The sequence below is a fragment of the Rhinolophus hipposideros genome, assembly GCF_964194185.1.
Source record: "Rhinolophus hipposideros genome assembly, chromosome: 3".
NCBI lineage: Eukaryota > Metazoa > Chordata > Mammalia > Chiroptera > Rhinolophidae > Rhinolophus > Rhinolophus hipposideros.
This window is the reverse complement of record NC_138049.1, coordinates 103,479,682-103,491,832: the sequence shown is the minus strand read 5'-3', so window position 1 is coordinate 103,491,832 and position 12,151 is coordinate 103,479,682.

Genomic DNA, 12,151 nt, shown 5'->3' with positions numbered 1-12,151 from the left:
GAAGAAAGGCAGCCAGGTAGCTAGAGGGAGACAAAGAAGGCCTCTCCAGGCCGGAACCTGTGACCTCTAGGTGCTCTCTCACCACCCCTTGGCCTCAGAACTTAGCTTGAGAAATTCCCCAAATCCAGCAGCCCTCACCTCTGACAAGTCGATCTTAGTTAACTAGAGAGTTATTGGGCTTAAATGAGGACACCTGCGTTATAGTCCTTGCCCTTATTCTGAGTCCAAACCTGTTACTTTACCTCTCTGCGCCTCAGATTGTGAAAACAAAACATGACTCCTGACTTTTAAGGTTTGTTTTGAGGATTAAATGAACTAATTTGACATTTCCCCAAACAAAATGTCTTTTATTGGTATGTTAAGGGTGTGTGGGTAGAGGGCCTAAACAAACAACACAAAAACAAGTCTAAGCAATGCTGTTAAATCAAACAGGTTTCTTTGCAGAACTTATCAGAGCCTTTAATATGTTTATGTACAATAAGCAATATGCAAGAAACTGTAGAAGGGTTTCTCAAATCGATTTGATCACAAAGCCCCTAGCCCCTTTTCTTGTGGCTCATCTAAGGGGTTGAGCCCCGCTCTGGACTTGCTGGGAGAGCTCCCTGACTGGAGAAGCTAATGGGATGGCTTCTCTGGGCAGTCCTAGGTGTTGGCCTCATTGGTGGTCTTTGGGGAAAAGTAAAGCTTTCCCAGAGCATTTTCCCTCCCTGAGGCTTCCCATTGGTGGACTGGGGCAGGAGGCCTGTAGGGTGACTGGCTCCTCCCCTGGGAGATGATGGTCTCCTCTTAGGTTCACTCACCTCTTCCACAGTGACTTATTTCTACCTAACCCCACATCCCACCCTCCACCCTCCCTACTGGCTCTCACTCGCTGGTCCCTACGCCAGCCCAGCCTCTTCCTGTCTATCCCACTCACATTGTAATTGGGATCGGAAACATACCAGTCCAGGCATCTTCTATCAAGCTCCTAAAAGAAATGTGAAAAAACACATATCTCCACTCTAAGATATCGAATGTTTTTCATCATAATGTAAATTGTGGCAAAGGTTATAATTTCTAATGTATCATAAATTCTCCCATTTTAAAATGATTATATTACTCTTTTTAAATTCCAAAACATTTCTTTTAATATTTTCAAAGCAATGTCATATCACTAAATCAAATGCTTTTCACCATTTCTGAATCTTTCTTCTCCAAGGCTGGTGCTTCAGGCAAGATTTTGAGGGATGAGTTCAAAGCACTCCGCCCACAAGAATAGGCTTGCCCTGGGTCTTCTCGCAGGGGGATCTCAGTTTCCCCAAGCCAGGCAGTGAGAAAAACTACAAGGCACCAAGGAGGGGGGTCAGCCTGTAGCTCTGTGTAGACTCTCCATCCAAGGTACTGCACGTTGCTGCGTTGTGTCCTGCCCATGATCTGCCTGTGTGGGCAGCTGGCCGGAAATGATCCGGGTGGGTTTGAATAAGCATTAGGTCGTTGCAAAAGTAATTGCGGTTTTTGCAATTATGTTTAACCTTTTAAACCACAATTGCTTTTGCACCTAATACATTATTCTTGTCATGTATCCAGTGGCATCTATATACCAGAGAGATTGAACATCCATTAATGTCATCCATTAAAATATATATAAACCGGCTCTCACACTTTTACATAATTCCTTTTTCTCCTTGAATGCCTACTCTAGTCTACTTCCCACAGAATTTCGTCCTGATATAAATATTTTTATTCTCAGAAGTCTCTTACTAATCAGCCTATTATTATATGTTCCTGCAACAAATATATTTGTGAGACAGACATTTTAATTTTTTTCTAGATTTAGGTATTAGGAGTGCTCAGTTGATCAAAACAACTTAAATACAGAGGGTGCCAAAAATATGTATACACATTTTAAGACAGGAAAACTATTAAAATTGTAATACTCCACATATACCAATAACAAAAGATGACTACAAGTCACGTTTGACTTCTGCAATTACGAGAGGTGCTCAAAGTGGTTCCCATCAGCATCCAGACACTTCTGATTATGGCAAACTACTGCTTGAGCAACCTTGACCAAAGTGTCCACTTGTATACATGTTTTTGGAACCCTGGTATGTTACACATTTTAGCAGTTAATTACTAAATAATAAAAAATTTTCTTTATCAAATTTTCTCCTGATATAGAAGGGACTGTTGCTTTCATTTTCCCCTCGAAAACCTCGTGTATCCATGGGTAAATATCACTTATTGCTAGAATAAGACAGGGTTCAACATCAATTTCAATTTTTAATTATTATAAATTGAAGCACTGAGAAATCTTGTTCACATAAATAAGTGGATGGAAATGAAAGGTGATTTGTTATAGTAGGGGTACTCAGTTCTTTGGATTTCCTTTAAATTAAATGCCCGTAATTATATAGAGGTCTGTCATCAAAAATTATTATTTTCAAATATATAGTGATAGAAAGAGAACTGACTCTGGGTGGTGAACATAGAATGTGATACAGAATTGTACTCCTGAAATCTATGTAACTTTACCAACAATGTTCACCCCAATAAACTTTAATTAAAAAAAAATTACTATTTAAAGGTGTCACTTTATATCCCTGGCCCTCACAATAGCTTCCATAAAATAACACCAATTATTCTGATAAATATATTATTACATAATAATGTCACAATAATCATTGTAATAATGATTATTACTACCAGCACTTGTAAGGCCTTCCCTAACCACCTGTCTAGAGCAGGTCCCCAGCCTGCCAGCCGTTTACTGCTGCTTGAGCCCTTGCCATGGTCTGCATTTGCCTTGGGTCTTTGTGCCTTCGCTGCGGGGCCGGGACTGGGGGAGGCAAGTCACGTGAGCTGTTGAGGGGTTGACACCTATTTTTATGTAAAAGTTTGATCTTTTGTTCCTTGTGGATTTTTTTTCTTGCATTAATTTTGATCTTTTAAAAAATTGCTCTGAAATATAATTTCTATCACTGAGATTTTTGTTGTCCCCCAGTGTTGCGTTCGAGGTGAGTGCCTCACTAGCCTTCTCCAGCTCCGGCCCTAGTTCTTGGTTCTCTGCTGTCACCTCGGTGGGGGCTCCCTGGGCAGCTTCCCCATCCAAGGGCAGCTTCCCCATCCAAGGGCAGCTTCCCCATCCAAGGGCTGCATTATTGTTGTAAAGAAGGCACCATGTGACCAAGAACCAGGTGCCTATTGCCTGTCCTTCCCTCCCTCTGCTTGTTTCTCTGCCAGAGCCTCCCTCTCGGACGCTCTCTATGGGGAATGGTGCACACCACTCTAGAGCAGACGCTTGGCCTGGCCGTCTGTGTTCTCTTGGGACTAGCCTCTGGCCTCTGTCCCCGTCCCTGCTGTCCTGGTCACTGCACCTGGGGGCTCATTCCCCCTCCAGGCAAGGAAGCATCTGACAAGCGCAGAGGTGTCTCTACCTTGTACCTGTCCCAGAGCTCTGGCTCAGGCCTGGACGCGTAGTAAGTTCTCATTAAACATTTGCCCGACTCAGTCTTCTCCCACTCTTCCCTTTTCTACCTCACACCCTGACCCTCAAAAGCCCCTGTAAGAGTGATGATGATGGTGACAACAGCAGAGTGATGATAAAAGCTGCTTGTCATTGAGGGCCTTCTACGGGCCAGGTGCCTACGTACACTGTCTCCTTTAAGTTTGCCGTCACCCCCTGAAGTAAGTACTAATACTGTCTTCATTTTACACATGAAGGAACTGAGGCATGGAAAGGTGAAATGCCTTGTGCCAGCTCACACAACCAAGACGTACCAGGCAGAGCTGGTTGTGTGATTTGTGGGACCCAGCACAAAATGAAAATCAGGGACCCTTGTTCAAAAATGTAATAATCTCAAGATGGCAACAGCAGAGCATTAAAGCAACTGACTGCCCAGGTTCTTGCCCAGGAAGCCAGCTCTGGTACCAGACTATGAACCCAGAATTCTGACTCTAGGATCCGTGCAAGGCTGCCTTTGGGGGAAGTAATAGTAACCGCTGTGATGTCCTGAGCACCTGTATGTGCAAAATCTTCAAAAACCCTGGAAACCACCCTGAGGCATTATTTACCCTCATGTGTAAGGCTGAGGAAATGAAGCTTTAGAGAAGCTGAGTTACCACCCAGGGTTACCCAGAGGGGTTAGGATTTGAACACAGGACCAACTCGAGAGGTCATGTTCTCATATCACCCAGCCCCTCTCGATAATGGGGCTCGGCATGACTTAGACAATCTTTTAGGAACCTTGCCCGAGGGGCCTGTCCCTGGGGGTCAAGCTGCTGCTTTGCTCCAGACTGGAGAGTGTCCCAGGTCTGCAGATACTTCCAGCAAGGCTTCTGCTTCCACGGAGATCGATGCAGGTAAGCAGGTCTTCTCCTCGACCGGTTGTAGGGAGGGGCACAAGAGGAATCGTCCTTTCATGGACCATGTATCTTGCAGAGCCTCTTCTCCCCTCTCAGCTCCCTGTTCCAGGTAGACCTAGCACCAAACCCTAGAGAGGCTATACTTGTCTCCTCACTTTTCTCTTCCCCGTTACAGCTATCAGCACCCACAGCCCCCAGGACACCTGGAGTGGGGCCGCCGCCGTTCAGAGCCGCTTGTCAGCCTGCCAGGACCCCTGCTGGGGCTGACCCGAAGGGACTCCGAGCCCACCTACCTGCCCTCTGTGGTTGTGGGTTGGAGCTGGGACGGAGCTGGCTGGGACACGGAGCCTGGCCTGGAGGAGTTAGCCATCAAGAATGAGGAGCTTTGTGGCAGTTTCTGGAAGTCCCTGTTGTCATCATGTGAGTCACCATGGGCACTGCAGGTGGGCACAAGTGGGATCTGAGACAGGGTTCCTGCTCTGCCTCTGAGCAAGGTTCATATTTCCCTCTGCCCCTCTCCCTCCTCAGGATTCCTGGCCAGAGGGAAATTTTCCTCCCACTCTGCCGCTCTCTATGCTCTAGAAGCAGAATACCCAGGTGCTTGTGGAGTCAAACCAGTTTCACATGTAGCTGTGTGATCTGGGACAAGTCACTTAACCTCTCTGGGCCTCAGTTTTCTCATCTACAAAAGGACACTGTTAATAGTACCTACCTCACAGGGTCATGTGAGGGGATGTGCTTAGCACAGTACCTGGCACAGAGTAGACACTAAATGTTTAGTGTTTTAAATTATTGCTCTAATTCAGCGCTAACAGAAATATGTCACATATGTAACTTTTTGTAACACTTTTATTGAGATATAATAAACAAACCAAAAAACTCAGCAATTTAAAGTATGCAATTCAATGTAATATAGTATATTCAGAGTAATACAAACATTACCACTATCTAATTTTAGAAGATTTTCATCACCCCCAAAAGAAATCCATTAGCAATCGTTCTCCATCCACCCTGTCTCCCCAGCCACTGGCAACCACTAATCTACTTTCCATCTCTATGGATTCGCCTATTCTGAATATTTCATATAAATGAAATCATACGATAGGTGGCCTTTGTGTCTGGCTCTTTGTGCTTAGCATAATATTTTCTAGATTCACCTATCTTGTAGCCTGTATCAGTATTTTATACCTTTATTGCTTTTGTTTTATTCATTCATCAGTTGATGGATATTTGGGTTGTTTTGGCTTTTGGGCTATTATTAATAGCACTGCTATGAGCATTCAAGTGCAAGTTTTTATGTAGAGTTAAGTTTTTATTTCTCCTAGATACCTAGGAGTGGAATTGCTGGGGCATATGGTAACCCTATGCTTAATATTTTGAGGACCTGCCAAACTGTTTTCCAAAGTGGTCACACCGTTTTACAATTCACACATGTAATTTAAAATTTTCTAGTAGCCACAATAAAAGAAAGCAACAGGTTTAATTAATTCTAATGATATGTTTCATTTAACCCAATATAGCAAAAGTTATATATCTAATATTATCAATGCTATTATTTCAACATGTAATCAGTATAAAAAATCATTAATGAAATAGTTTAGTCTTTTTTGGTATGAAGCTTCAAAATCCTGTGTGCACATCACGCTTACAGCACATCTCAGTTTGCTCTAGCTTCCTGTCAGGTGCTTAATAACCACACGTGGCGAGTGGCTGCCCGATTGGACAGCACAGTTCTAAACAGCTGCATTAGAGACTGAGAATTCTGACTGGACTCTGAGCTGTTTGGGGGCAGGACCTCGCGCGCCCACAGAGCCTTGTTTGCAGCAGTCACTGAGGAGATGCAGCATGAATGAGTAAATGAATGAATAGATCCAGTTTTCCCCGACAGCCGCTGAAGGAGATCACAGCTGCTTCTGGGAGTCTCAGCCTAAGTCAGACCCTGTGCAGGAGCTTGTGGTCCCACTTCAGAGCATGGACCTTCAGGTCCAGCAGGTAATGGGGGAGGGGGAGTGGCAGAGGATGGCAGGCTGGACCTCTGGGATGCCCAGACCTGCTGGAGGGGGGCCCTGTCGTTCCTGGAGCTGTGTTTTTGGGGTGGCAGTGTGCATGTGTGTGGAGATGTACTCTGACTCTGCCCGTGGCTGCAGAGGGAGCAGGACAGTCGGGACATTGTATGTGGCATCTGCATGGAGAAGGTGTGGGACAAGCCAGAGGCCCAGAGGACCTTCGGCATCCTGCCCAACTGCACTCATGCCCACTGCCTGGGCTGCCTGCGCACCTGGCGGAAGGGCCGACAGGACTTCCCACTGGATGTCATCAAGTCAGTGTCATGGAGAGGCCCACAGGGAGGGAGGAAATGCCCCGAGGGGTGTGGGCTCGGGCTGGCCTGTGGCCTTGTGACTATTCTTCTCTCACCTCTCAGGGCCTGTCCCCAGTGCCGAGTCCATTCCAGCTACATCATCCCCCACAAATTCTGGGTGAGCAAGGGGCCTGAGAAGGAACAACTCATCAGGAACTTCAAGGCCCGGACCAGGTGAGCCTATAAGGGGGAACAAAACTGGGGTTCGGGAAGAGGGGAAGACAGCCCCTGATCTATTCCAGCTCACTCATGGTTTCCCACCTGGGATCCCTCATATCCTGGAAATTCAGAGTGGTGTAGATGGCAGGTGAGGGTGTGAACTATTTCCATTATTTCAGAAAGCCCAGTAAATAATGGTGCGTGATTAAGACAGCAGCAGAAGAGCAAGGCCAAGTTTCTCTTCTGACCTGGCTCAGGATCTATGCAGGCCCACTCTGGTTCTTTCAGCATGATGAGAAGACCTGCCCGACTTTTATTTCCGATTCTTTTTTTTAAGCAAGAAAGTAAATTGATATGAATACATGTTGTTTGTTTAGATGATCTTTGAAAACATGAGGTCTCTGGGAAGGAGACTAAATGACAGCTCTTGGAGAGAGGGAAAATTTGGATAGGTTTTAATCTCTTGGGGAGGGTATTCAAAATCTGAAATGAGCTACAATTCCAGGTTCTTAATTACATCTTCCCAAAGGGTTAATTACACTTGCAATATGCAAAGTATATTTAGATAAAGTATGGCATAAAGAAGGTCTTGCCTCTACCTGTGAGACATTCAACCTTATTGGGAAGACATTTGGATTTTGCCTGAGAAATGTAATATCTGCATCAACAGTTACTGAGAAAAAAACTTGGGTGAGTCTCCCAGAGGGGGGGCAGCATATGAGCTGGTGTTCAGGAGGAGTAGGGGCTCCTCAGGAGAAAAATGAGAGCACTCCAGGCAGAGATAGGTCTAAGTGGGAGCAATACTTGCAGCTGGGGTACTGGTTGGGGGTCTTCAGAAGTCATCTAGGCCAGAGGGGAGCACCCAGGCCTGAGTATAATAGGAGACAACATAAATGGAATGGTTCTTACGTGTGACAGACTTTGCACATCATGAATTCCAGGAAGTCGGGACTCTTACTATCCTCACACTGCAGAAGAAGAAACTGAGGCATGGTCTATATGACTTACGTGAGGAAGTGGGGTTTGAACCTGGCATTCCGACTCACAGCACGTCCTAGAAGGAATGGTGGGGAGGATACTGACTTGAGAGGAAGGAGGGCCAGACCTGGGTGGCCAACGGATCCTGAATTTGAAAGGAAAATTGAAAATGACTAGGTTTCCGGCACAGGTGGCCACAAGACTACTGTCACCAGAGCTGGGTGAGGGAAGCTGTTGGGGGGTTTGGACAGGTTGAATGTGGGGTTTTTGTAGGCTATCTGGATGGAGCAGTCCTGACACTAGGTTTGGCCAAATGGTAGGAGCTAGAAGAAGAAGGGATGGCCATCCAGAGGGATTCCCAGGCTTCCAACGTGGGTGGTCAGTGGAGTCCTGCATTCACACTGGGACCGCAGAGCCGGGCAGAGTGATAACACATGAAAAAGGCTACAAACATGCATTCTAGCCTTCTCTCCCTCTCCTCTGTCTTTCTCAGCAAGAAGAAAGCTGGTCCTCCTTGAGTATATCACAAGTGGTCTACAAACCCCTCTTGTATCTGACCTATCACCGCAATTGAAATCTCAGAAGTGGGAAACGTCTTAATCAATTTCATTAACTAGCAATTATCAAATCATGAGACCACCCCTCAGTACAGGACATAGTTCTAACTTGGTTAGAGACACATTTTAGCCTTATGTGCTATCTATCACCCCTCCTTTGGTGGTATTTTTGAAACTTAGTTCTGCTGGCCCAAATCGAGACTGGGACTTAGAGAAAGGCATCCCTTGAGACTTTACTGCCATCTGCTGGAAAATAGTGGGGCCTGTATAAATGTGGTGCCTTTGTGCTGAGTGCTTTCTACCCAACCTGGTGTGTCAGCCTTGAATGGTCCTTGCTCCTGGGACAACAGGGCTTGAAGGAGCTGACCTTCTCTCCTCCTGCCCTTTCATAGCCAGATCCAATGCCGGTTTTTCATGCGAGGCAATGGCCGCTGCCCCTTCAAGTCTGACTGCATTTACCTGCACCAGTTCCCGGATAAGGCCCCGACCTCTGACCGGCCTTGCCCTGAGAGTACGCAACTGGCCTCTGGGAGTGAAGTGGTAACAGCGGGGAGATGGGGCAGGGGAGGCTGCTGATTCTGGCTTATAACATATGTCTGTGATAAATGTGAAATATGTTGCCTGTGACGTTAATGGCACCTTCTTGACTGTTGCACCTTTTTGTAATGTAGAACCTTCCCGACCTTATGTGTCAGCCTTGATTCCCTTGTTCCTGGGACAACTAGGGTTGAAGCGGATAGCTTTTCACTTACTTCTTTTTTCTACTCTCAGGTGCTGGGCCCAAGAGCAGGAGGACGAAGTATTCACAGATTGTGTCCCGGCCTTGGCCTGGGATTTAGAACTCTTGCGTGATCCCAGCAGTTCTTACCACGACCTCTTGTAATCAGGGTCAACGTGTGGAGGGTGGGGGGCTGAGGGGAAGGGTTTACTAGGTGGTAGGTCTTTTCCCTTTTGGGGCTTGGTGGGGAGTGACAGTAGCTAGTCCTCCCCCCTCGCGAACATGGGGATGGGTGGAGGGCTCTGGGGAAAGCGGAAGTGTTCTCACCCTCTTGCTAGGGGCTTGGATTTTAATTTTGCTCTTTTGTAGAAGGATTCTGAATGAAAACCAATAAAATGCACCTAAGCCATCACTGCTGGTGTCTGAAGAGTGTTGCTCATTGCACAGGTGCCCCACCCCTACCGTAGCCAAAGGTGGATTCTGCATTCCATCTGTTGCAGTTTCCCTCATCACTTAGCCTCTGGAAAACTTCACTTAACGCTCATAAGCGAATGAGTGGACAGGACAAATAACATCTTAGTATTATGAAAATAGTAACGATGCCACAGATCCCATAAGAGAAAAGTACATCAAGGGTTCTTGAACCATGCTTAGAATTTTCCCCTTCCCATTGTCTAGAATGCAGACCTTGGTGGGCATGAACTACGGCCACCACAGAGTAAGCTGGTAGTTGAGGATGGGCAGGGCATTGAAGGATATTTAGCATTCTTGGCTCTACCCACTACTTGTCAGGGCCTGCCTCCGCAACAGCTGGTGATTTGAAGACCAAAAACATCTCCTATAAAGTTAAAATTGCTAACCTGAGATAGAGATGTCTAGAAGAAATTCCTCCTTGCTATTGTGGCCTTTGTGAAGCAGGCACTCTCTAATAAATACTCCTTAGTATTTTCCAACAGCTCCCTTGAGCTGGAAAACAGCTCCCTTACTTGGAAAAAAATAAAAATTTTGGCTCCAGTGGAGATCAGATCCAGCTCAAAATATGCCTATGGTTTCCCATACTATTCAGAATGAAAGGCCCGGTCCTCTCTCTAACCTCCAGGCCTCATAAGATCTGGTTATTTCTCTGATCTCATCTCCTATTTCTCCTCAGCAAGTACACTCTGCTCCAGCCACATATCTGCCCCAGGGCTTTGCATTTGCTTTTCCCTCTGCCTGAAATGTTCTCTACCTGACCACCTATTAAAAATTACCCCTCCTTTCTCTGCTGTATTCTTCTCGAAAGCACTATCACAATCAGACTTTCTATTGTTTACTTATTTAGTTGTCTGTCCTCACTTGAGTGTTAGCAACAGTGAGGACAGGGTCTTTGTTTTGTTCCCTGTATTCCCAGCGCTGGGTGCTCAGGAAAGATTTATCGAATGAACAGATGTGTACATGGCAGCAGACGCTGGGAGGATGGGAATTACAAGCTAACACCCAAAGTAGGGTTTATGGGATACTGTGGAGCTCTTCTCCCCACTCCCTTTAGTCCCATCCTTTGCAGTGAACCTCCAGGACCCAGTTCCAACTATGTGTGGAGGCTTCCCCACACCAACAAGCAATTCCCGGATAACAGCAAAGTGTCGGAGAAGTCAACTCAATTCTGACACTATCTACCCAGAGATAGAATCAGATTCCACAGGTAAAAAAGGGCTCAGTCCCACGAGATCGCCCTCAACTTTAGAGGCCAGTCTCGCAAGCTCATTGCTTCTAACCCTGGTTTCACATCAGAGGGCCCCACAACCCCTTCCTTGGTTTTGGTTAGTTTGCTAGAATAGCTCACAGAACTCAAGAAAACCGTATACTCGTACTCACTAGATTACCGATCTATTCCCAAGGATATTAAAGAATATAAATCAACAGGTGAAGAGATACATGGAACAAGGTCTTGAACGAAGGAACTTCTGTCTTTGTGGAGTTTGGGGTCCATCAAGGTAGACGGAAGTGTTCTGCTTCTCCAACGTGGAAGCTCTCTGAAAAAGGCCAAGGAATCTTTTTTGGGACTTATAGAGGTTTCATTAGGTAATCATGACTAAGTCATTGGCCATTGGTGATTGATTCAACCTCAACTCCCCCCTTTTCCCTCCTGGGGAATCAGGTGGGACTGAAATGTTGTCTAACCACATGATTGGCTCCTATTGGCAACCAGACCCTTGGGCGGGGTCCAAAAGTCACCTCATTAACATAAAAAGAGATACCATTGTTGCTCTTGCTCAGGAAAGGGGTTTGGGAGCCATAAGCCGGGAACTGTGGATGAAGACCAAATATATCTGACAAATGTATTCCAGTCACCTGAATGAATATAAACATATATTTCTTATAAATCACAACATTGCACCTCACCTCCCTTGGCTGGAAGCCTGTCTCCTCCAACAGATTTCCTTCAACTGAAACGCTGGAAGGTGGAGCCACTCTGGCCCCTTAAAAACAACCAGAGCAAGGCTGCTTCTTGGGTTTTGGGAAGAAGTTCAAATAAGGTGTTTAACCATATAGATGGCATTAGGTTTTACTGCGACTCCATTCTCAAGGATATTTGTACATCAAATATTTCTGGGGAGGACTGCAACCCTTATGATGGTGGTTGATGGCCTGTGAAAGAGGTGATGTTATGGTGGGGTGGTAAATTGTGATCAAATCCTGTAGCAAAGCCCATGATCTACAAGCAACATGGGCGTCAGCTAAAATTCAATGATGCTTAGATCCCAGTCCTACTTCAGAGAGCAGTGGAGGAAGGTTAGGGGCAGCAGCTGAGGACCCGCCCCACCATCAAGCCCCGCCCCACCCACTCTCTCTGGTATGACCCCGCCCACACACCAACCCCGCTGGCCGTGGCCCCGCCCTTTCTAGGGTACCCGCCGGGCCTTTTCTCCGCCCTCTCCGGCTGGGACCATCTCTGGCCCCGCCCCTTCCGGCCTGCCCTCGCGCCCCGCCTCACGTCCGCGCGCGACCGCTCGCGCGTTTCTCGCGGGCTGCAGGGGTCCCGGCGCGTCTGCGGCG